This window comes from Halichoerus grypus, chromosome 9 (genome assembly GCF_964656455.1).
Source record: "Halichoerus grypus chromosome 9, mHalGry1.hap1.1, whole genome shotgun sequence".
Classification (NCBI taxonomy): Eukaryota; Metazoa; Chordata; class Mammalia; order Carnivora; family Phocidae; genus Halichoerus; species Halichoerus grypus.
This window is the reverse complement of record NC_135720.1, coordinates 78,215,220-78,243,041: the sequence shown is the minus strand read 5'-3', so window position 1 is coordinate 78,243,041 and position 27,822 is coordinate 78,215,220. Positions and strand designations below refer to the sequence as shown.

Sequence of the window (27,822 nt, the reverse complement as noted above, 5' to 3'; positions counted from 1 at the left end):
GGTTCTTGCAACAAAAGGCATTGGCAGAGACTGGCAGGGAGGAAGGGGGAAAAATCCAAGTTATATCTCAGGCACTCTCTCTCCCTCTCTCTCTCCCTCTCTCTCCATGGCTCCTGATCCTGCGGGACAGCCATTACTCCTATGATCTCAGTTCCCAATGAACATCCCTTGAAATGGCTGTATCTCACTGGGATCATTGACTTCCTGGCTCTGATCACTAACTTCTTGCTTTATCACTACAATAGCAGGAGTGGTATCAGCTTCCTGCTGTTGCTAATCTCTGCCCTCTATTTGGTGCCCCTATTTCCTCCACCTGTGTAACACATTCCCTACATAAATGCTCTGTAATACCTAGAGTGATTTCTGTGTCCCTACCTAGACCCCAGCTGTTCCTGCTGGCAACGTGTATCAGCAGAGAAAAATGTACCAGTCAACTCTGTGTTGAGAAAATTGGAGAGATATTTGGAAAAAAAAATACTATGGTCCATCTCTCTCCTTATACCAAAACAAAATCCAGATGAGTCAACAATTAACATCTGAAAACATTCTATAAATGTGCTACAAGAAATCACAAGAGAATAAAACCTTACTAACTACGACACAAAACTCAGACGTGGAAGAAAAGATAGACAAATGAGACTACATAAGTATAAAAAGCAATCACAAAACAAAGCAGTGTAAACAAAGTCAACCTATAAAATACATATAGACAACTTACACTACAGATAATGAGCTAATTAACCTGCTACAAATCTCCCAAAACTATGGACAGTATAAGAAAAAATTAGCAAAAGCATGACTGGACAGTTCACAGAAGGAAAAAACATGAAGATCTGAAATATCTTAAATACATATTAACATTTGATTACACATTAACATTTAAGATGTTAAGTCTCACTCACAATAAAAGAAAAGCAAATTTAAACTATAATGACATACCTCTCTGGTGGGAAATTGATAATGCTTTGTAGGAAAAAGGTACTTCATACATTGCTAGTAGAATGGACAGATCTCTTCAGAAAGCAACTGGGCACTAACTACCAATATAAAAATGCACGCTCAAGTCCTAGCAATTGTATTTCAAGAAATTTACTCTTCCACTACAGTTGTGTATTTGCAAATTGAAATATTTAGTAGGATTTTATTGTGGTATTGTTAAGTATAGTAGAAGATTGAAAATAATCTGTGTCTAACTGGGTACTACTTAAGACATACAATGAAATTTTAATATTATTGAAAAGTGCAGCATCTCCAAGACATACTAAAATAAATTACAGTATATGGCATACTACCTTTGCATTAAGAATGTATATAGAATAGGGCGTTTGGGTGGCTTAGTCAGTTAAGCGTCTGCCTTTGGCTCAGGTCATGATCCCGGGGTCCTGGGATGGAGTCCTGCATCAGGCTCCCTGCTCAGCGGGGAGTCTGCTTCTCCTGTCCCTCTGCCCCTCTCCCCGCTTGTGCGCGAGTGTGCACATGCTCTCTTTCAAATAAATAAAATCTTTTAAAAAAAAGAATGTACACAGAATAAATGCACATGATGACACATGAGTAAAACATCTTTGAAACATAGTTAAAAACTTTTAGTGGGGAAAAGAGGAACTAAGACCTAGGGAAGGAGACAGTTAACTGTAAACCTTATGAATTCCTCAATTCTTTCAACGATGTGCTGTGTAATTTTAGGAATTTAAAAAATTAGTATTTCAAGTTAAATGTTTTAGTTTAACTCTCAGTGAAGAAAACATGTAAGGGTAAAAGGGTTGGAAATAATTTGGATTTTATAAATAGAGATATTTCTTTGAGCCCTTATATGATTTTTGAAGTGAAAATTTTTTTTTTCAATTCTGGTTGAAAAAGAAACAGCGTTTTCTTTAAGTGTTCATCTGAACACACATGAAATTGCTGTGCATTATTTTATCTCAGTAATCTATGAAAAATTCCAAGCGGTCTCTCCAGACCTGTCTGGCTGAGGCACACAGTGCCATCTCCAGCATCACGTCTAACTCCTCAGATACAACACGGGGCTCCTGGCACAGGTCTCTAGGAAGTGCTCAGCTGGAACAAAGGATAATGCTACCATTGATTGACCACCTAATATGACCTAATACGTTTTAGGAGCTTTACCTTTATGGTCTTTAACCCTCACCATTACTTAACGTTTTCTGCATTTTACCAGTGACAGAAATGGCGCTCAGGGACGTCGAAGTCTGTCCAACACCATTCAGACACTGTTGACACAGAACGCAAACCAGATCGGGCTCATGGAAGCCAGCGCTCTTCCCACCACTCTAGGTCTCCACATATTAGATTCCAATACACATCATTTTATTTCCAGAACCCCCAATTCATGCTCACTAAGTAAACAGTTCCTCTCAGGACATTCTTTTCCTGTGCCAACCTAAGTCCTCACAGACATTCTGGAAAACAGGCACTCTTCTCTGGATCAGTAAAAATAAAAAAAATACTAACCCCAAGTAGTAGGTTCCTTAATTAGCTCCTCTCTCTTCATATATCTTTCTTAACACGAAATACACCCACACCCACACACACACACACACCAATCCACCCATCCTAAGCTCCATTTTATGTACAAAGCCAAAGCATAGGACTCTAGATTATAAAATTAGTTAGTTAACCTTACATATTGTCTGTCCTCATACCCCCACTGATTCAAATCCCTTCCTTCTGCTCAAGTGACTATTGCCCTTCCTTTCATCAAAACTCACTCTCATACCTTTCATTCACAATCAAGTAAAAATAATCCATAGTAACATATATCAGAGTTTTTCTATTTGAGTTCCATAGGATTTCAATAGATATGATAGGATAAGTGGTTTGGTTAATATGTTGGGCTAAACAAAATATAATGCTTCTCAGAGTCTTTAAATTGCTAATGTGCATGCAAAGAGGAGCCTATACCAAGAAGCAGATTCCAAGCTTAATAGATTCCAAAGATAACCATTCTGAGAAAGAATTAGAATTGAGTCCTCTAAAGTGGTCTTCAAAGTGATCTTCAAAGTGAGATGCTAAGAACACACATTCTGACTTCAGAATATCCTTTGGAAATTATTTGCCTATAGCATCTGCTAAGGTATATTTGCAAATATAAATATCTTAAGACAAATGAGAAACTTGAGGCATGAGTCTAAAATATTGGGTAGGAAAATATTTGAGGAAATTACATCTTCCCTACAACCTTGAAATCAGCTGAGTAAGCAACCGCACTTAAAAGATCAGCATACTTTTTCTCTTTTTTCTTTCAAGTTTTCCTCAATTCACTCTGTTTATCAGTATAATTACCTATGCTTCCTACACCCAAGCAAGAAAAAATGAATCAAACTCTTAAAAAAAAAGAAGAAAAAAAAGTTAAAATTATATTAAGATACATTCAAAGTAAGTTTCAAAGGTAAATAATTCAAGCTACAAGTTAAATAAAAATCAAAAAAATAAATTCTATAAAATATTCTAATATATTTCTAAACACTGAGGCATAACCCTGAATATTTTAAACAAGTAAACTGGTAAGGTACATAAATTAATTAGAGAAAAGCCTTATTGACATTAGGGCAGTACTTCTCAAATTAATATGCATAAGCATTAGTCAATATAAGGGAAATCTTGGAAAATGCTGATTCACTAAGTCTGAGGCCTAAGATTTTGCATTTCTTGCATTCCTTTGCATTTCTCTTCTAGATGATGCCAATGTGCTAATCTGCAGACACATTTGAATAGTGAGGGTTTAGAATATATTATTAATTCTACCTCTTGCTCAGAATGGTTATCTCATGGAAGCTTATTGATATGAATACACTGTCTGTTAATTAGAAATAGGCTGTGTTAACAAACCCAAAAAATGCACACCAAGAATCAACACAGGATTCTTTTGCCCAAAAAGTAGACCTAGCATTTTAGGAAAATAATTCAAGCCAAAAACAGCAGCATTTTTGCTTTACACACTGAACTCATTTTTAATCCACATGTCAGTGAAAGACTGAGTATCCTCAGAGGGCTTCTGTTAATTAAGAACTGTGGACTGTTGAGTGACATCCCCTCTGCTCTTAGCCCCGTGTTAGGGCCACCAGCCAAGAACTGAAGTTACAGGAAAGATGCCAAGCAGCAAGAAATGACTTAAGGTAATGCCAGATTTGATAATGTGAATATCCTCCCTGTTGGTTATCAGAAGACGCTTTCATTATCATAGCAAATATATTCAATTCTACCCTCTCAGTTGGACTTTCTTTTCCTCTGCCTTTCTCCTAAATTATCACCAGTGGAGGTTGACTATAGCAATTTTTCAAGTAGATTGCACAATGTTTTCAAGTTGCTAACTTGCTCCCTCATCTCCTATTTGAATCTATTTTTTTTTATTCTCGTGATGAATACACTTGATTTTATAAGTGTGTTGCCCTAAAGCTAGGTTATACATGCCTTGAAAAATGCTTGCTTAAGACTATTGATTTCTGAAATTGTTGGGCTATAGCCAACAGCATACATTTTTAACACTATTGTGATTTCAGTGACTTACAATGTCATATTATCAAAACCCTTTACTCATATTTGCAAAATTTGTACCTGAATGACACTGATTAAGCATCTGGTCCATTGTGCTCTTCTTAATGAAGGCAGCTACTTCCTCTCTTGCTGCCAAGGAAATGGCAGCCTCCATCTCTCACTTCACTATTTCATCGTTGCTTTTCCACCATTTTCATTTTAAATTATGCGGCGAGATGTAGCTCAATCCCTCAATCCTATTACCACAAACTCCAAGAGAGATCTTACTCCCTTGTTGCTGCTCCTTTGTCGACCGGATTGCAGTAAGAGTGCCATCACCTGGCTCCAGTCTTTTGGTTATTCAGATGTTTTTGTTACAATGGGATTTGCTCTTACAAGATTTAACCTGGAGGGATACCAAGAGTGGTGGCCCCAGTGTCCATGTGCGTGTTGGTGAATAACATCAGTTGTGTAGTATTGGATCTCTAATCTTCTTGGTTCCACTAAGTGAATTTGCTGAGAAGCTAACCTTTAATCTTCAAAAGGAAGAATGTTTACTTGCCAGAGACACTGTACTAGATTTACAGAATTGCACCAATTACTTCTGCCTTTAGAGCATGATCAATTTGACAACATTAATTAACTCAAATTTTGCTGCACCCCCTTTATTCCCTAGACTAATAGAGTTTTTAAAAAACTCTCAGGATTCTGAAAATAAGAAATTTGTAATTTCCAAAGTAGAGACAGTTCTAGACATGAAGGAACACAACTATGAAAAGACAGCTTATCTCACTTAACTTTTTAAAATTGTTTTTCCATGTACTGTCATTTTTAAGCAGCTTTTTCCATTCCTTATTTCATAATACTGCTTTTCACTAACAGGGCCAGAATAATGTATTTCTTACAATCAAGAAAAGATACTAAGGAACAATACTATTTCATTCTTTTAAGATGTGGTAAATAATGAGAACAAGTACAAGAATGGAAATGTGAATCGATCTATTAATTCCTAGGTTGTGCATGTTTCTTGCTTTGATTTGCCCCTCCTTCTTTATGCTAGAAAACTTCTCTGGGACACCAAGTAGTAGCATTAAGGGCAATAATGTTCATATCCACAGTGTTTATTGAATGTTTACTATATGCTAGGCATTTTACGTACTTTAATATTTACAGTGTCTCTATGAGTACGAATATTGTTGCTGTTTTACAAATGAGAAAACTAAAATGTAAAGAGGTTAAGTTGCTTTCCAAAAGTCATTGACACAGCCAGGCTTTGAATTCAGTCTGAGCCTGACTCCAGGCTCTTATCCACAACATTTTCTGTCCATCTGATCATTGACGCTGGTTAGAGAACTATAATAGAGAGACAGCTAGATTGCATGTGTTACTCAGTCGCCTTCTACTGATCCTGGTCCTTCCCCAAGTGTGTCTTCTTGGATTTGGTTATTTCATGAGAAGCCAAGTCCAGACACTTGCTGTTTCCTGACTAACGCAGGTGCGTCCCTTCATTGCCAGAGCCCAGAATCAAGACCGAAGATACTGTAGCAGATCCAGACTTCAATCTTCTGCATCACAGAGTTCTGCTCAAGGAGGATCACAGAGGGACTCAAAAAGGTTTAGGATGCTTGACAGAATATTAATGTTCTTCAGAATTTAAACTATAATCATTATTTATGGAAAACTGATTGTAAATCAACACGTTTTTACTAATTTGTCAAAATATGTTTGTAAATCTGTAATATTCCTCTCAAGATTGGTTTGCTGGTTTGCTGGAAACCACAGATTTCATTTTAGCTGAGTCATCTCCCTGTCTGATTCCAGTTCTACCCCCCACCCCTGCTACCCCCAACACTCCAGTGAAATGAATAGGTACACTGGGTCATCTTTACAGCTTTTTCCAGCATGGATCTTGTATTCCACCTTTTTCCACATGGAGCAGGTTTCATCACCCAGGAAGATGGAAAGGTGGCAGTTCCCTTAGAAGCTATAGGGAAAGGATGAGAAAACCAAATTCCTCCTTGCTTTGTCATAGAGCTTAGAATCAATGCTGGGGTGGAGAAGCGGTTACTCACCCTCAAGCTTAAAATTAGGAGTTCTACTCTCAAGAGGCTTTCTGAGTGGCTACCAGAGTTCTGACAAGAGTGGGTTTCCTTTAGTGTCTTCCCCTTCTCATAAAGTACAATTGATTCTCCGACCCCCTCATCTGACTATTTTTTTCACCGTCTGTTGACTTATGATTCTGGTTCTCTTCTGTTTCTTCCACATACAGTTATCAGCAGCAAACAAACCTTAGAGAATTTATAAAGAACTAAATAATAAACATTATAAATAAATGACTTTGCAAATAAAGAAACAAATTTAAAAAGCAAATGAGGGTCAAAATGCACAAACAGTAGAAATGTACCCGAGAGTGATGACTGCACATTTCAAAAACTGGCAGGAAGAGAGCATTGATACATGACAGGAAAACTAATGCATCCATTCAACACATATTAAGTGACCACCTACTAGGTAGTGTTCTGTGAGCACAGTGTGATGTGAGATGATGAATAGGATATGGAGTCCACCTTCAAAATTCTTGCAGTCTGATGGTAAAAATAAGGTGCATGCATAATGGAAGTAATATGAGACAGAAAGCAATAAACACTACAAACTTCCCTCCCTAAGCTTAGCTACTCCTCTTTCTATAAGCACCTTCACCAGAAACACAGGTTCATAATATAGTATGGCCATACATTTGGATTTGCCAGGATAGTCCCAGGTCATGCTTGTTGTCAAAGCTAATTATTAATTTTCCCTTTCACTCTCAAAAATGACCCAGATTGGGCAATTAATTATATGTCACCTTAATTTTAGTACAAGCCATTTTATTGCATTTTTTGGTTTATGTATCTATTTCTCCACTAACATGCAATTTCTTAGAGGGAAGAGACCACGTTTTCAATTTTTTAAAAAAATCCTTTGCCTCTAGCACATGCCTGTCACATAGTAGACATTTAATTTAAAATACTGAAAAAAAAGGGCACCTGGGTGGCTCAGTCAGTTAAGCATCTGACTTCAGCTCAGGTTGTGATCTCAGGGCCCTGGGATGGAGCCCCATGTCAGGCTCTGTGCTCAGCAGGAAATCTGCTTGTCCCTCTCTCTCCCTCTCCCAATGCTCATGCTCTCTCTCTCTCTCTCAAATAAATAAATAAATAAATAAATAAATAAATAAAAAAAATCTTTTAAAAAATAAATAAAATACTGAAAGAAGCACTAATTCTCCATGTGGGGAAGAGGCGAGCTTACATTTATTTAAGGGAAAGGGGGAATTTGAATGGTGAAAGTCGTATCTAAAATGGACCTTGAATATGTTGGCTAATTGAACATGATAAAAAATAAAAATAAAAAAATAAAATGGACCTTGAAGGAAGGGTAAGACACACTTCCAAAGAGATGAAGAGAATAGTACTCTAGGTGAAGGGAATGCCAGTGATGTCAGGGCAAAGGATAGAAATTTAGACAGTGAGAACAGTTATTAAACTACTGTTAAAAACCCTAAAAATGCGGTGTTGCTTCCAGTGTCATATAGAAGCAATAAGGTCTATCCTGTATGAGACAAACTGAATATTCTGATAGGGTCATCAGCATCCCACAAATTTCCCTGCTACTTACGAAGACAAAGATACATATTTGTAATTGGAACCCAGTTTTTCATTTTTTTAATTTTTAAAACTGCTGCTAGAGTAATAGAAAGAGTAGAGCAATACAAAGTATTTGTGAAGAGTCAATGTTCTATAGGGACCTAGTTTCAAGACAAGTTTGACACTTACTGTCTGTGACCCTGGGCAAGTGTTAAACCTGTGGAAACCCCAGTTTTATCATCTGTAATACAGGGAGAAACACTGCATCTAGTTAGCAACAGAAAACGAGGGCTGATACAAAGTAAGCAATCAACTAATGTAGCTATTATCAGTAGTTCAGCAATAAACAAACAAAATTTGTGTTCAATATGAATAGATCATGATTAAAGAACTAATCCCAGATCATTTCTGCAGTGGAACAGTAGATGAATGGGTTGACTGCATGTCAGTATATACCTATATTCTAAATGGGAATTTTTTCCTCTAGATTGCTTCACTGATTGTAGCCATTAAATTTTATTTCATTTTACTTTAGTTTGCAATGTTTAATGCATGAGAATATTATTTTTTAAAAAGATTTTATTTATTTATTTGTCAGAGAGAGAGCGCGAGCACAAGCAGGCAGAGCAGCAGGCAGAGGGAGAAGAAGGCTCCCCACCGAGCAGGGAGCCCAATGCGGGGCTAGATCCCAGGACCCTGGGATCATGACCTGAGCCCCGCTCAACGACTGAGCCACCCAGGCACCCCTTTACTGTGTTTTTAAATAAGAAGCTCTCTGATGGTATTATTGTGCTGTGTTTTGCATAATCAAATACATCTAACTGTGAATTTTATAGAGAATTACATTATATAACATATGCATGTATTTACTTACTGTGTTTATTCTCTGTTCAAAATTAACAGATCATGCTGAAAACTGTTCAAATGATTTTATTTTTTGTTATAAGAAATAAAACATTATTCTGAATAATAAAGTATATTATAAAGTTTTTATATTTCAAAAAAAATTTAGTATTCTTAGTTATCACAAAGATTGAGTCCCAAGACAAAGAAAAAAGTTGTTCTGCAAGTTCTAGTTGACTGTTACCTCCTTTAATTGGCATTTGCTAATAATGTCCTTTCAATTACAAATGTGCATTCATGTACTATGACTTCTTGTTTGTCAAACAAATTAGTACACTATGCTTTACAATCCATATATTCTAATTTACTCCACTCCATATGTATTTCTACCAATCACCTCATATAATTATATAAATATGACATGTATATTTAAGTATATATCATGCAACTATACATTTTATAAATGACTTCCAGTCCTCACTACAGAAGGTGGCCTGGCCCATTTCCATGACAGAAGAAGGAAGACAATGACATTAAAGTAACCAATTATTTAGGAAAAATCTTGAGTTTTTGCATCAGCTGCTCCTGCTCTTGTCTCATTATTACGAAGTTAGCATTTGAATTTAGTTTCCAACTTTTGACTTTCATTTCTTTCTCAAAGACTAGCATGAACACACCTGAATTGCTTTTCCTGTATTCTGCTCTATGGAACAGGAAACCTTGATCTTGTTAGTCCCTTTGGACCATTCTCTGAACTACTCTAACCACATAGCTGGTGTCTTGGCTAGTTATTCAGACTACTTTTTTAGGGATTAATGATACATGGTAATTCTTTTTATCAAAGAGAGAAAGGGACATGCAGGCATTAATCATATAATATAATACAATATAGCATTAAGGAAAAGAATATGATTTCTTCATCAATCTGCTCACAGAAAAGAAAAATTCTGGCCCAAACAGTCTCAAAGAATTGAATTAAAGTCCTGACCTCAGACACGATCCATGAAAGAAATAACTGATAAGCTGGACTTCATTAAAATTAAAAACCTCACAATCTACGTGGCCATACAAGCTATGTCCTGATGTATTCCTGTGGGATTCCCTTATTGCTCACTGATCTCCATACTGTCGGAACAATCTAGGTGCAGCAGATGGACAGGGATTTGTTTACTTGCAATGGTTTTCCAGCAAACTCTCCCATTGTAACTTTTAAAGATTTTATTTATTTATTTCAGAGAGAAAGAGAGCGAGCAGGGGCAGGGGCAGAGGGAGAGTGAGAGAGAATCTCAAGTAGCCTCCGTGCTGAGCGCAGAGCCTGCTGTGGGGTTCCATCTCAAGACCCTGAAATCAGACCTGAGCCAAAATCAAGAGTCGGACGCTTAACTGACTGAGCCACCCAGGTGCCCCTCCCACTGTAAATTTTAAATATCAAAACTAATTTTGAGTTCTTCAAGTCCTACATCTTGTCCCTCATCATAGCAGTATGGAGCTAGGCTCATAGGAGCTTTGTTTCAGAGATTTGGAATATACATTACATACCATCAATATCTGAAACTATAAATATCTCAAATTCCCTAAAAAGTTTTTCCGAGAAAACAGGATGTTAAAAAAGAAGAGAAAATAGAAAATTAAAAATAGCAGATAAAAGGATAAAGAGGAGGAGGGTATGAGGAAAGAGAAGAAAAAGAAGGCAGAAGAAGAGGAATGGGGAGAAGAAAAGAGAGTTGCCAAACAAGTCAATGTGTCTGAGGAACAACATTTAACATGTTTCTTTACTAAGAAAATCTTAGTATTTCACTACATACACTACATAATTTCTTTACTTATTTGATCATGGAAACTTTTATTTTCCTTTCAGTGCATCATATTACTTTGAATATTCTGTGGAAAATGAATTACTGATCAAGTTCAATCTCTTTCACCTTGCAATTAAGGAAACTGAGGCAGCAGTGCTTAACCGACTCTCCCATATCCCTGCAGTTGATCTATCACAGAAACAGGCTTGCATTCCTACATTCTCTACAAAGTCACAGTTAATAAATTGTTAACAGATAAATTGTTAAAACCTATTCCTTGTTGATACTAAGAAGCACTTGTCTATCACAGTACTGTGAATCAATACATTAACAACATGACCTTATTCCATATTATCTTGGCAAGAACATATTTCCCCTACTTTCCTGTTTGCATCCACATATATTGAATGTGTCATGTGGCTTTGGTGCCTGTGAGTCATCATACTTATGATTGGTGTACCCTGGGCCGGTTCCATTTTTACAATTGTCTCCCAACATCCAATGTTCAGCTCTTGATGGATCTGTTGTAGCTTTCTTCTCAATTACATATCCCTAATATTTAGATTATCACTGAAATTGGAATATCACTGATTGGATACTCTTGTTATACTCTGGGTGTAGGTCTGCAGACTAAGTGGTTTTGAGGTTTGTTTAAATGATGGGTCACAGGGTACCTGGGTGGCTCAGTCGTTAAGGGTCTGCCTTTGGCTCAGGTCGTGACCTGGGATCAGGCCCCGCATCAGGCTCCCTGCTCCACGGAGAGCCTGCGCCTGCTTCTCCCTCTCCCACTCCCCCTGCTTGTGTTCCCTCTCTCGCTCTGTCTCTCTCTGTCAAATAAATAAAATCTTAAAAAAAAAAAATGATGGGTCACAGTTGTGCCATAAAAGCTTTTAATCTTCTTCACAGATATTCAACTAGCTCCAAACAACAATCTCCAACAGACAACTTCAGTTTAATTTATACTGCACTTTTGAAGCATAAAGGAATGACACAAAATTATGAAGGCATTTATTGATTCTTTAACTATTAGAATTAGAATGGACTTTGGAGTCATTTAGTTGAATGTCTCATTCATTGACTGCAGGAATTACCCTATCAGCCTGATAAGCCATCCATCCTCAAATAAAAATATCCAGTGATAGGGACTTAGACATTACAAAATTATTCCATTATTAGAAAGTTATGTTAGAATTTTCATTCTCATGTTGGGTTGAATGTATATTCCTTTAGTCCCTCCTTTCTTCTCTGAAGCAAAAAAAAAAAAAAAAAAAAAAAAAGCCTCTCCCTGATTCTTCTAATTGACATGTATTAAGCTTATAAAAGTTAAATATAAAAACTCTAGTGAAGCATTACGGGGATGATTTTTAATCCCAATTACTATATCTGAGGCGGTTTTTTAAAGTGAAAGATAAAAAGTAACCATAAAGAAGAGAGTTTCAAGTAACGGAAGAAGTGATCTCAGTTTCTTTAAAAGTCTTAAACATAGGGTGCAAGACCTTCCAAGATCTATAACACAGGCCAGTGCAAACATCTGTGGCATACAATGATTTTTTTTTCTCTGCTCCTGCTTTTAACTTTTGCCTTCACTAAACTAAAATCCCATAATACAATTAAGTCCCTTCTTCCCTCTTCCACATCTTAAGGTCTTGTATTGTGGAAGAAGAATCTAAAGAGACATAGAGGGAAGTGTATAATGGTGGCATAACTCTGAATGACTGCAAGGGTAATTTCAGAAGATTTAGAAGATGGCCAGGTAATTATCTACCTGATATAATGCCTGTGTCTCTGAGCTATATGGCCAGTTGTAGACAGCCTCATATTTTGCTTAACTTTTTGCCAAGTCATTCACCCTACTTAGGTTAAAAGATTAAGAGTATATGTTTTTTGGAGTCCAAGATTGTGCTTTGAAATCCATCTACATTGCTAATTCAGTCCGTGGACTATCCCCAGATTTTGTGTATAATACTCATTTTATGCAGTTTCCAAGTTCTCTTGCTATTTTCTTTGTGTGTATTTGTATGTGTATTTTAGCAAAAATTTGGAAGAATATGCTTGTCTAGTCTGGCACCACACTAACCCAGAAATTCCCCATCACCCACGCACGCGCCTGTCTAAGTGCGCACACACACTCACACAAACACACGCTCCATCTGTTTAAAAATTTACCTTAATTCTTGCCAGGAATTTACAGAAATTTTAGAAACATAAAAACATAGAATGTCAGTCCTGGAAGAAACTCTAGAAATCATTTAGAATAATTACTTCATTTCATAGTTAGTGCCAAGAGAGGTTAAGTGACTTACACAATGTCATTTTCTTAAATTCACTTATTGGTTGTTTCCAACCACTTCTCGTCTCTTATATTTTTCATGATTTTTCAAAACTTTCTGATACTGGCACCAAGACTCTATCCCAAAATTCTTTTAAAGTCCCAGGATTTACTTCTTTTAAAGTCTATGTTCTTAAAAAACTTCTTAATTTTCCTGGATCTTCCATTTCCTCCTGTAGGTAATGTGTGTAAGATTATCCCTTACTAGCAGGAGTGATAAAATATGAGTATTACTGTCACTTAATATTCACTGCCTGCCCCAGAAAGTAGACCTGTCCCTCCCTTGTTATTATTCCTACTCTGTGTAATACGGTTAAAGCAGCGGGTTACATTGTTACACATGTATATGCTGTGACCATCTTAACACCATTCTTATATATTCATGTTAGTCTTGTATGGTCATACTAAGGCAGCATTCCCCAAAGTGGACCACTGATCTGTGAAAATGATCTGACAATAAGATCTCCAATGTGAAATAAGTATGAGGATTACTACATACTATATACTGCTCTGAGAAAGTTACATTGCGTATTAGCAGATGAGAGGATCCATTAAGTCCTGTCCTAAAATACCCAGGTATGAAAATAAATATACTTCCAAACTTCATGAAAACTGCTATAGGAAATACTATAGCAAATAATCTGTCCACATTTTGCTTCTTTTTCCTTTATATATGAATTTATTAGAGAACTACTTTTTAAACTTGCCTGTTTCCTCTAATATCTGGACTTTCTAAGTTTTGAAAGTTAGTTTACAAAATTTTGAATCCTTATTTAGTTATATTTTTCCTTTAAAATATCTAAGACTAAAATTACATACATGTCTTTTTTCTCAATTTTATGAAATACACTTCATGATAACCTAGAGATTGCGTCTGACTCTATACAGAATAGATCTCTTTTACTAGTCAATATTAAATTTTAAAAAATGTTTAAATATTATGGAGCCCCCCTCTGCATATTGAATTCAGGCAGAATAATGTCACTCTTTTTTTTTTTTTTTTAAGATTTTATTTATTTATTTTAGAGGGAGGGGGAGAGAGAGAGTGAGCCTGAGCAGGGGGAAGGGGAGGCAGAGGGACAGAAGGAGAAGCAGACTCCCCGCTGAGCAGGAAACCCCACTCGGTGCTCAATCCCAGGTCCCTGGGATCATGACCTGAGCCGCAGGCAGACGCTCAACTGACTGAGCCACCCAGGTGCCCCATCTTTTTCTTTTTTTGAGAGAGAGAGAGAGAGAGAGCAAGCGTGTGTGTGGCACACGCAAGCCCCTGGGGGAGGGGCAGAAAGAGAGGGGGAGAAAGAATTTTAAGCAGATTCTACTCCCAGCCCAGAGCAGAGGTGGGGCTCAATCTCACCACCCTAAAATCATGACCTGATCCTAAATCAAGAGTTAGACGCTTAACTAAGTCACCCAGGTGCCCCTATTGTTATGTTTTTAAAAAGCATTCCAACTACTAAGTTAAGATAAACTTTTATATGACAAAAAAACAGATGTGGTCCCCAAAAAAATTAATACAATTCATTGTTCTTATGGCAAAGCATTGTACAATAGGCTATAAGAACTACAAAAACATTTAAAACCTCTGTTCCCAGTTCTCCACATCCTTTTTGTCTATTTGAAAAGATGCTGACTAAACATATATTATTGAATAGGAATACAGGATTTAACAATTCCATAAAAATAAATGGAAGAAATGCTATAGTCTACATTGTAAATGTTAAATGAATTTAACAATGGAAATTATTATAAAATTGCCTTCAAATACCTAATAAAAATAACATAAAAGTGACAATGTTTAATTTTTAATATACATGACAAAATCACTGGAATGTCATCAATCTGTTAGCAGTACCCACATCCAGAGAAGTGCTGTCACTATTGCAATATTTATCAAGATAAGTCTATTTCATTCTAATTGGAATTTTCAGTCAGTCTCAGGAATCTCTAGAAAATTTGTTTCCTGTGGTGTCTTTCTGAACGGTTTATTTAAAATATTGGCACTAACTAAATGGAACCTCTACTTTTTATTTTTTCCTATAAAGACTTTAAGAATAAGTAAATTAGAAGCTACCTCCAAAATTTAGAACTACAAAATAGAGAAAAGGTGTAGTATTATGACGGTGGTAACTTTAAGTTGCACAAAATGATGATTTGAGATTTTTACTTATCAATTAATTTTTTGATACAATTGTTATTCTGGCAACATTCTTTGGAGTCAAAAGGATCCAGGGGCCGAACTACTATAGACAAATCACTAAACCTTTTTATCCCCAGTTTCCTTATGTATAAAATGAATATAATAGCAGTAACTAATTTCTAAACATATGATGACAATTAAATGAGATAATTTAAGTAAAGTGCTCAGCAAGCTCCTTATCAAAGGGTAACTATTATGATTGTTTTAATGCAGCAAAAGAAATGCTGTAGACATAGTATCTCTCCGTTTCAGCAATGCATTTGACAAACTCTCTTATGATACCCTGTAGACAAAATAAATGTGAGCTGAATGACAAAACAATTATGTGGATCAAACTGGTTGAGGAACAGCAGTCCAAAAGTATTGATTAATGGATTTTTATCACTGTGAAGGAGGTAAACTGCAGGGTTCTGCCCCTGGCCCTTTCCTGTTCAACAGTATCATCAATGAAAATGGAGAAAAGCATAGGTGAATTTACCTAATTTATATATTACCCAAAGTTGAGAGAAACAGGTAACACATGAAACGACAAAATAAATGTTTTCATATGATCTCAATGATAGATGGTAAGTAAATGCTAAATATGATAAAAGGAAATGGACCAAAAGTCATAAAATTATTTATATTTAAAATATGTTTTATACACATACATCAAGGGGTAGAACCTAATAGGAAAAAAGCTCTTATGAAAGAGACCCCAAATATTTCTTTTTTAGTTTGCAATTTGTATTAATTAGCATAAGGTTACTTATTGTAACAAACTGAACCAAAAACATATAATGATTCAAATACCATCCAAAATAGGTATTCCTGATCAGTAGGTAACTCTATGATAAGTCCTGAATCAGGGACTATTTTTAAAATAATTGATCTAAAATAATTAGTACTAATTAGTACAATTCTATAGATAGTCTTTTCCATTGGCATATGCAAACAAGATACAATGTCATATCTAAAGTCAAAATCATATAATATGTCAAATCAATGGTTCCTAAACTAGACAACACATTGAAATCACATCAAGAACTATCTAAGGAAATGCTTCCAGATAGCAATGAGGATAACATTGTCAAATATTAGAGGCCAGTTGGGTGTGTTTAAGCATTACAAGTAAGGTAGATGCAATTATCTTAATGAGCAGCAAGTTTGGAGTAGCAACCAGGGTGCAGACCCACTTAAAGCTGTGGTGATAGTATACAGAGCACAGTGCTCCAGGGGTAAAGTAGACAAGGGATCAACTAGAAAATTCTTAATCTATACAATGAATGGAAATCAAGAATAAACAATTAGAAGTCTGAGAGTAGCTGCTCCAACAAGATGTCATATTCCTTGCCCAGTTTCTAGACTTAGGCCAGTTTTTAGACCTGAAAGCCACTAACTAAAGGAGAGTACAAGTCGTCAGGAAAAATGACCCTAGACTACCAGAGAAATTTTACATGATGATTCTCCCAGTCCTTCCACAAAGGATACTATGGTCATTTCCTTGGGTGAACATATACTGTAGAATGGAGCATATCCAGACATTTTAAAAACTGTTGGAGATATGGTCCAAGTTGACCAAAGGATCCGAAATGTCAATCATGGCCCTTTGTTAGAGTAGTGGAAGAGGTGAGCAAAAGGGTTTATATGGAAATCTGTAAATTCCTGGTATTGACCCAACCAATGGTGGGTCTTTTAGGTCCACAGACGTACTTGGTGGTTATTGTAGTTTCCAAATATATGTTTGCAATGAAAACACTTAATCATTGGCAAAATTCCCACATTGGATTCTTACTCTGAACAGGAAGAGTTTGCAGGAAAGTCAGGTGGAAACCTTTGAAACCTCACCCCTTGGCCAAGATACTAAATCAAACACAATATTATATCTCAAAGGAAATGGCAGAAATTAACACCACTCCTAAACACATAAGGGACACTGGGATGGCGTGCCCCACAGTCATCACATCCAATTCACCATTCTTTGCCTCTACAATACCTAGATGGATCCCAGAGGGTGAGAGCCAGCCAGCTACTGCAAACTCAAACAAATTGCAACCTCAACTACAACTGTTGTGCTGATGTGGTATCTTTGTTAAAGCAGATTAACACAGCCTTAGGAATGTAACGTGAGGCATTTGTTTTTCTATATGCTTTATTTTCCAGTTACGAGGAAAGAAAACCAGAGTTCATACATTCAATGGAAAAAACAACAGTATACATTTGAAGTTTTGTCCCAAAGCTATGTTAATGTTCCTATCCTCTGTCATTAAATAGTCCAAAGTTACCTAGACCATCTATCTTGGACCTTCTGCAGAACATCACACTGACATCATTTTCATCTGAAAAGAAGAATAATAAATGAGAGGTATCTTGGAGGCCTTGGTAACATAAATGCATGCCACAAGGTATAAGATAAATTCAACCAAGATTCAGTTGCCTATCTCATCAATGAATATTTAATGGTCCCACCATCAGGGGGCATACCATAACCTCCCTTCTCAAAGTAAAGTTCAAATTACCGCATTTGGTATCTTCCACCACTAGAAGACCTGGTAGGCCTCTTCACATAGTGAAGGCAGCATAATTTACATTTGGGAATATGGCTCTAACACCAAGTGACATGGAAGGCTGCTAACTTTTAATGGGATCCAAAGCAAGGAGATACTCTGCAATAGATCCACGCTGTAATGTAAGCAGCCTTTTCTGATGAGCCATATGAATGAGAAGACCCTATGGTCTTAGAGGTACTAGAGGTAAAAAATTTTGCATAGAATTTATGGAAGTAAATGGGAGAATCACATGTAAGGCCCAAGGGCTCTTGAGCAAGACCATGCCATCTTCAACAGAAATTATACACCACTGAATAAACCATTACTGCTATACTACTGGATCGTGGTAGACAGATCAAGCAGCCAGAACTGTATCCATTGAGTTTTTTTCAGGCCTATCAAGTTATATGGGTTGGGCAGGGCAGTAGTAACCCATCAGAAAATGGAAATGGTACATAAGGAATTGGGCATACTAGCACCAGAGAGCATGAGTAAACTGCAGAGACCCCTATGTCATCTACTATATCCATGGTTTCTCTCCCTCAGTTCACAACTGATGGAGAAGGAAAAAGGGCAAGGCTGGTTCACAAATGGTTTAATAAGCCAAAAGTTAAGTACTGCCAAAAATTAAGTACTGCTGCATTATAGTCCTACTCAATTGTGTCCCTGAAAGACAGCAGTGGGGGCAATTTTCCCAAAGGGCAGTGCTTTGGGCAGTGCATCTGGTCACCAATTTTGTGTATAGAAAAGTGGCCTGAGATAAGAATATATATATGGATTTATGGACAATAGAGAAGAGCTTGGCTTGTTGGCCAGGGACCTGGAAGAAAAAAAAACTGAAAGACTGGGGACAAGAGGCATGTGAATAAGCAATGAGAGTAAGCAAGGTGTGAAGATCTTTGTGTCATATGTAATTCCCTGCCAGAGAACATCCACCATTAGAAAAACCACTAAATAACCAAGTAGACATAATGATTCAAACATCTGATGTTAGTCAACCTCTGTCATCATCCACTCTAGTACTCATACAATATGAACATCAATGGAATAATCATGAGAGTGGGGTTGGAGGATTTATACTTGGACCCCAAAACATGAACTTCCACTCACCAAGACATATATAGATGCTGACTGCTAAATGTCCAATCTGCCATCTGGAGAGACCAACACAGCATTCCCCAAATGGCACCATCTCTCTAGTAGGTCAATAGCCCTTCAGTGTCCATTTGATTACACTGAACATCTTCCACTTTGGAAGAGGGAGTGATTCATTACCATATAGTCACTGAGGCAGCTCCACTATCTCAGGGCTTAGAGAGTGTTTGATTTTCTAATATTCTATCCCATCTAACACTGACCAAGTAATCCACTTTACAAAACAAAAGGTCCACACTAGGCATATGAACATGAGATCAACTAGGCCCATAACAGGCCGCCTCACCTGACTGTAACGCAATGGCCTTTCAAAGGCACAGCTGAGGGTCCAGCTTGAAGACACCATGCAAACATAAAGAAATACCCTCCAAGATACGGTATGTATCCTAAATCAACAACTGTTTTTGTTTGGTTTGGTTTGGTTTTTACCATCAGGTATAATACAAAGGTCCAGGATCCAAGAGGTGGAGGCTGGAGGGATCCGGCTCAGCCTCACTCTCTGCAGCCTACTTAGAAAATTTGGACTCCGATCCTCGCAACTCTGTGTTCTACAGGTACGAAGGACCTGACTCACCAAAGGGAACGTTTCTACCATGGGCACAGCAAGAGTCCAGCAGTCAAGGGGGCAACATACAAGGAACGGTAACATTCTGACAGAGAAAACTGACCCAATCCTGAGGAAGATGTAGAGCTACTATTATATATAATGGGGACAGGGAAAACTATGTTTGACATTAAGATGATTCATTGGACATCTCTTGGTAGCCTTTTCTTAACTTTGATAGTATATTGATAATTGTATTAAAAAGTTCATTACAAAAAATTTTTTTTTATTAACAACACAGTTACATCAGTATGAATCTTGCTCACTTCTTGGATATTTTTATAAGCCAAACTCTGCCCTTCCTTGGCCACAGACTACAGTTGATCCCATCTGGGGACTTCAGTAATGCCACTGTTGCTTCTGCTGTTTGTGTTTATGAAAGACAGAGTGAAAAATGGGCAGGTCTGAGCTTCATCAGAGGGAGCCATCTTTGCACTATAAAATTCTGGTAGAACAAGGATCCCAGAGTGAATGTGAAGCAGAGGAATCTCCTCCCACTGAACAACTTTTCTCTTTCATTTTTTTTTTTAAATGATTCATTTATTTATTTTGAGAGAGATAAAGAGAGAGTGAGTACACGGGTGAGGAGGGGGGCCACAGGAAGAAGGAGAGAGAGAATCTCCAGCAGACTCTCCCCTGAGCACAGAGCCCAACACGGGGATTGATCCCACGATCCCAAGATCATGACCCCAGCCAAAATCAAGAGTCTGATGCTCAGCCAGGTGCCCCAGCTCTTTCTCTTTTAAACCCAGAGCAACAAGGTGCCTCCAAATGCAGTAAAATTAGATAATACACCATAGGAAGAAAGGTCATACTGATGAGAGAATTCTAAAGGAAAGAATATTTTCATTTTTAAATTTTCATGAAATATTCTTGTTTTTCTGATATTTAATGTGCTTTAAAGAAAACTGCCTCCTCCTCAGAGAGGCAGAAACCTAATAATCACAGTATGCTCACCACTGGAACTAATCTCTTTGTACCCTTTGATCCTGTTTATGTTGCTACACAAAAATCCGCAGACTCTCAAAGTCACCCTCATCACTTCTTCTCTATACAAAAAAAGGCTGCACCATCTCTCCCTTTCTCCAGTTTTTCCTCAAATCTTTAAACTCTTTCACTGAGCCCACTGGAATTCATAATTTATTATCAGAAAAACTTCTGTTTTCTTAATCTCTTTAATCAAAACCTACCTTTTCCCTGAAGATCTTAATTCCCCTTCACATGAAGGCTGTTTCTCATGATTTTGTAACACCGAGCCTAAAACTATTTATATTTACCCACTTGCTCTCATGGGTAATGCTACCCTAACACTGCTGCTCTCTCTCTGAATTGTAATTGGCTGTTTACTTTTATGTCTTTCCCAGTAGAATGTGAACTAGATGTAAGAGATAGTATCATATTCAGGGATGTATTCCTAGAATTGAGCACACTGTCTTGTACATCAGAAGACCTGATACATGTCTATTGAAAGAAACAAAAAATACATGAATAAATACAGTAGTAAAAATATTTCAAATCAGTAGAGTTTCAAAATGTGTATTGGTGATATTTAGAAATGTTTGTACCTTTATATCTAGTCATCCCACTTCAAAAATGTATCCTAAGGAAACCCTAAGAAAATTTATTCAGACATGTTCAAGAAAGTTAGGTAAAAAGACAGTTATTATAGCAAAGTGGAATATGGGGAAAAAGCTAAATTTATGACAAAAAGTGACTCATTTGGTAAATCGCTGTACATCTATAAAATGGGACACTGGGAAACCATTAAAGTCAGGTTTGTGAAGAACAATAGGAAATATTTATTATGAACTCAATTAAAAAGTAGATTATTGTTGTTAAATACAAGAGGCCATTTCCCAATTTAAAAAAATGTCCAAGATGCTAATGAAGCCTAGCTTCATGTAGTAGAATTATGAATGCTTTTCCTCATTAAACACATTTTCCAAAATTTCCACAGTAGGCAAGCCTCTTTACTATTCTGAAACTCAAGTTCCTTACCAGTTAGCTAAGAAAAAGTCTCCCCACAGTACTTTTTTCATTACATAAAGAACAGCTCCATATTTTCAACGTGGAGGTAGGTGATTACTACTTCCTGCTCACAGTGCTGGATCTTGTTGAGTAGCAGTAAGAGGATGAGGTTAAAGTTAGGGCAAAGAAATACTACCGAACAGAAATGCCAATAATACGCACACTACACTATTATACTCTATTTCACTCGTTTCATGTAGCCTGAAATTACATTAATATTACATTTCCTTAGTGAAAAATGAATGAAAGCTTTGGGAACCAGCAGGTCTAGACCCACTTACAGATGTCGGCTGATTTCTGAAGCAGAGAAGATAGATATCTCCCTCAGGAACCAGGCATTTAACATGGCGAAAGAGCCCTGATTCCCTATCAAACAGATTTCTATGGAAGTTCTCATTCAATGGAGATTTGAGCCCTTCATAGTGAAAAGTAAAGTAAGAGGAATGATTGCTCTTACTCAACATGCGAGAATTATATTCTCTTCTTTAGTGTTTGGATTCAGGCTATGACTTTATAGCAGCTATTTCTCATGCCAGTCAAATCCCATTTCAAAATATGCCGTTACAACAGAAATCTCTGTACAACAAAAATACTTTTCTAGCCTGAAATTTCTAAATTTTAAATCATTTCTATAAGAAACCCCAATCACTAGGCCAATAATATGTGAAATTCTTTAGAGAAGGCTAGAGTCTGAACATTTTATAATATTTTTGTGTTTGTTCACAGTATGCAGTATGTGTATTATCTTTAAAAAATTTTGGTTGCAAATTTTTCAGTTACCCACCTTTATATGTAGCCATTAGCAGTAGCACCATCTACAAATATAAAATGGAAAAATACCAATAATTTTTCAATATATATTTAATGATTTGTTTATACTCTATTCTAATAATACTCTTTCTGAAGTAAAGAAATGGCAAAATATCACTCCCATTTTGGGGGCTGAGAAGACATCTTCAGATAGATTCCACTCCATTATGTGGTAAACCATCCATAAGGGGATTTGGTTCTTGTCCTTGCTTATGCCCTGGCTCCACAGCCTCTTAATCTCGATCACTGTCATTTAAAGAACATCTTGGTTGGCTGCCTTAGGGACAGTAATTCATCTTTCAAGTCTTCTACCTGCCCCTGTTTCTCAGGTTTTGTCATCACACTGTGGCTATTTGGGTGTTGTTTTGGAAGTCATTTTTTCCTGCAATAATAAATGAGTCACTGAAGAAAGCATACATTAGCCTGCACCGGGATCTCATTTTGGACTGTGTGAGGGATTTCATGCAACACTCAGAAGCTCTGGTCTTTCCTTCTCCCTTCATGGCAAAGCAGCCTTTTGTATCCGTTCAAAGTGTAATTGGCCTTGTCCTTGCGTTTCACACTGTGGCCAGCTTCCTTCTCAGTGCCCAAATCAGTATTTGAATTCTTGCCTTTACATCTCTGATTCACTTCTAATACTTCCCAAACATATTTTTGCTGACTTAAAAGAGCAGATAAACCCCACAGATAGGAGAAATAGACATAAAAATATACCTCTGTATCCTTGAAGTTTATTGAGCACACCCTTTCTTTACCTTACCCACTACTGATAACACAATCTTTTGCCTCAAATAAGTGTTGCACAGTTTTGCCCTACTGTTTTCATTCTTGCTTTAAAACTCTTGGTAAGCACTGGTAATTGAAGAACATTCAAAATCCACTGTAATAAAAATGTTTAATGCTATTTTCATCAATCATTTCTCTTTTGGTGAGGCGCACACTGAAGAGTTCTAAGGGAAGTGCAATAGTGAATACAAAGCAAAACAGAATAAGAAATAGACTCTACCCACATGGAAATCATCACCTATAAAGGTGACTGTCATGACAGACTGGAAAGAACACTGGTTTGGGAACATGGAGAGTGATTTCAAGGTCCAGTTCATAAAAAAGACCGTGGACAAGTCACTTCATTTCTAGGATACTTTGCTGCCTATGTTTCCAGATGCCATATGGATCAGGTAACTGTCAAAATATTTTACAGACTGTGCTTTACCTACCAAATGGAAGAAGGTATTGCTGAGGGAAGGAGGTATTATTTGATAACACTGCTACTACGGGTTTCAGCTGGGATTTGAACCCAAGTCTCACTGCCGCCAGAATCTGTGCAGAAGTGTGAAGCCGGTGCTCTTCCTGGCTCTGTAGCCTCATCTTTCCCCTTTGTGACCTCTCTCCAACCTCCCTTCCCTTTCTTTTACATTCTTCCTCTGTCCTGTACACATTTTTCCTATAATATAAACATGCATTAACAAATGCTTAGACATAAAAATGGTACAGAGACTAATAAAATAAACATCCATATACTCACCATGCCACTGAGGCAATAAAAGATTACCAATACAGTTGAATCCCCCTCATTACCCCTCCCTGATGGCCTTCTTTTCCCTTCCTACATCTGTGTTTATTCAACTTCCTGTCTATAATTTCCATGCATTTCTTTATATACTTATTTAATATGGATATATCCTTAAACAATATGTAATGTTGTTCTACCTATTTTAAAATTTTCTATAAATGGAATCACAACTCATAGATTTATTTTAATTCATATTATGTTGGAAAGATTTATCAATATTGATATATTTGGCTCTCCATTTATACTTTGATGTTATATAATATTCAATTACATGAGTATCCTAAGAGTTATTCATTCTCCAGTTTATGAATATTTACACTTAGATCATTTCTAATTTGTTGCTATTGCAAAACAATGCTAACATAAGCACCCTGTACATATTCCTGTTAGTAGCTCTGCTTAATTATGGGGTACACATGATACCAACTTCCTGGATATAGCTAGATTGTTCTCCAAGGCAACTTAACTAACTTATACGAACCAAGGAGTATGTAAGAATTCTAACTGCTTCTCCATCTTTCTGGACCACATACTATCATTCTACTTAAATTTTTACTAATCATTAACATGATGGGCATGAAATGGTATGTCATTGTGACTACAATTTATAGTTCCCTAATTATTGGTGATATTGAATTCTTTTCTTATATTTTTGCCCATTTTCACTTCCTAGTCTATAAACTGCCCATTTTTCTATTTGGTTTTTGTTGTTCCCATATTGTCTTATAGAAATTAAAGATGTTTTCAGGATTCTGTTTGACATAATTTTGATTTTAATTGTTAAAATATAGACTAATTTATGGAAAACTGATGGCTTTGCTATAGTATTTCTATCCATGATTATGGTCTAACTTTTATTCATTTATATCTTTTTATAATAGAATTTTGCGTTTCCTCCATAAAGATCATTCACAACTTTGGTTAAGTGTATTCCAATTAATTTTTTATGTCATTGATATTTTAAATACTTTTTTAAACTACATTTCCTAAAAGTTTATTGCTGGAATATATGAACATAGTTGGTGGGTGTATATGTATATATAGTTTCATGTGTATGTATGTATATGTAGATCTTATATGTGCAAATTTCTTGAATTTTTATCAAGTGCAAAGACTGTACTGAGCTTACTATGTAATACTCATATTGTCCTTGAAGGAGGTCTGTTTGCCTTTTTTTTTTCCTAATATGCTGACTAGAACAACTGTGATGGTAAGGGGGAAAAAAATCTTTCATTTTTATACATCTTAAGTATTATATCACCATTTTTATATAAATATAAATTACTTGGAATTTCATGTTAGAATATTCTTGTACTCCTGAAGAAAATCATTCCACAATACTGTGTGTTATCAGTATTTTTTCAAATACATGTTCCATGATTCAGATTACCAACATTTTTATAAAATACATTTCTATTTATTATTGTAAACAAAATTTACCTATAAACTTTCATTTTTATACAAATCCACATATGATTTTGCAAGGTTATAACTAGCATCATAAAATGAGTTGAGAAGTATTTAGCTTTACTTATCTCTGGAATAGTCTATATAAAATTAGAACCATCTGGAGTGAGTGGACTTAGTGAGTAGACTTTAATCCACTGATACAATTTCCTTAATTGTCACAGAATTGCACAATTTTGCCTTTTTCTTGAATTAGCAATGATAAATTTTCATTTTGGGGGGAAAAATGTCAATTCTATCTGTTTTCAAATTTGCTGACATAAAGTTATTCATAGTATTTTCTTGTTTTTAATATCTGCTGTATCTGTTATGATCACTTATGCAATAACAATATTATTTTTTTTAAGATTTTATTTATTTATTTGACAGAGAGAGAGAGATAGCAAGAGCAGGAACACAAGCAGGGGGAGTGGGAGAGGGAGAAGCAGGCTTCCCGCTGAGCAGGGAGCCCGATGTGGGGCTCGATCCCAGGACCCTGTGATCATGACCTGAGCTGAAGGCAGACACTTAATGACTGAGCCACCCAGGCGCCCAACAACATTTATTTGTTACTTCTTTTTGGGATCAATTTTGCCAAAGTTTGTTTATTTTGTTAGTCTTTTCTAATCCTCAGCATTTGTCTTTGTTGATTCTTTCTATTCTACATTTATATTTTATGAGCTTCTGATCTTATCAATATTGTTGTTTTCTCTTTCGTTTCTTCAGAATCAGTATTCACTGTCCGAATGTTTAGTTCCTTGTTCTTATCCTTTTAAAATTTATTATATGTGCATTAAGGCCTTCAGTAGATGCATGCTACAACTTCGATATTTTGTACTTTTGTATTATTCAGTTCCAAGTGTTTCACAGTTCACATCATAATTTCTTTATCACTTATTTAGAAATGTGTTTATACTTTTAGGATCTTTTGGTCTTTTATTTATAAGTGAGATGCTTTGTGATCAATGATAACTGATTGTTTGGAATTCGTTTCTTGAAATGCATTGAAATTTGTTTTAAGGATTATTCATAGTCAGTTTTCATAAAGATTCATGTACGCATGAGAAAAGTGTTTTTCTCTAATTTTGGTTGCATTAATAATATTGTTCATGCAAAAATCCTCAATAAAATATTAGCAAGCCAAATTCAACAATACATTAAAAGGATCACATACCATGATCAAATGGAATATATTCAAGGGATGCAAGGGTGGTTGAACATGTACAAATCAATGTGATTCATCACATTAACAAAATGAAGAATAAAAATCATATCATCTTGATAGATGCAGAAAAAACATTTAACAAAATTCAACATTCATTTACGATAAACTTCTCAACAAAGCAGGTATAGAGGGAATGTACTTCAATATAATAAAGTCTATATATGACAGGCTCTCAGCTAACATCATAGTCAATGGTGAAAAGCTGAAAACTTTTCCAGTTAGGAACAAGACAAGATGCTTGCTCTCACCACTTTTATTCAACATAGCATTGGAAGTCTAGACAGAGCATTAGACAAGAAAAAGAATTAAAAGGCTTCCAAACTGGAAAAGAAATAAAACTGTCACTATACATAGAAACCCCTAATGATGCCACCAAAAAACTGTTAGAACTAATAAAAAAATTCAGTAAAGTTGCAGGATACAAATTCAATACACGAAATCTAATGCACTTCTACACATTAACAATGAACAATCAGAAAGAGAAATTAAGAAAACAATCCCATTTACAACTGCATCAAAAAGAAGAAACTATCTAGGAATAAATTTAACCAAGGAGTGAAAGACCAGTACACTGAAAACTATAAGACATGGGTGAAAGAAATTGAAGACACAAATAAATGGAAAGATATTCCATGCTCATGTATTAGAATAATTAATATTGTTAAAATGTCCATACTGCCCAAAGAAATCCACAGATTCAATGCAATCCTTATCAAAATTCAATGGCACTTTTCAAAAAAATAGAAAAAGCAGCCCTAAAAGTTGTATGAAACCACAAAAGACCCTGAGTAGCCGAAACAACCTAGAGAAAGAACAATGCTAGAGGCACCACACCTCCTAATTTCAAACTATATTTCAAAGCTATAGTAATCAAAACAGCATGGTAGGGGCACCTGGGTGGTTCAGTCGTTAAGCGTCTGCCTTCGGCTCAGGTCATGATCCCAGGGTCCTGGGATCGAGCCCCGCATCAGGTTCCCTGCTCCGCGGGAAGCCTGCTTCTCCCTCTCCCATTCCCCCTGCTTGTGTTCCCTCTCTCACTGTGTCTCTCTCTGTCAAATAAATAAATAAAATCTTTAAAAAAAAAAAAAACAGCATGGTAAGCTCGTTAATATTGGTCTAGATGATGATATTTTGGATCTGACTCCAGAAGCAAAGGTAATAAAAGCAAAATTAA

General features: G+C 36.3%; 1 protein-coding gene across 18 annotated transcripts in view; it reads right to left on the bottom strand.

Moving 5' to 3' along the window:
• Nucleotides 1-27,822, bottom strand: part of LOC118529283 (uncharacterized) — a 511,719-nt gene that overhangs the window by 25,444 nt on the left and 458,453 nt on the right. The window contains exon 11 of one of the 18 annotated variants that reach the window (XM_078055059.1): nt 23,622-23,848. The exons of the other annotated variants lie outside the window; for them this stretch is intronic. The gene's annotated coding sequence lies outside the window, so the exon portion shown is untranslated. The remainder of the gene's footprint in view (nt 1-23,621; nt 23,849-27,822) is intronic. 18 annotated transcript variants of the gene reach the window in all.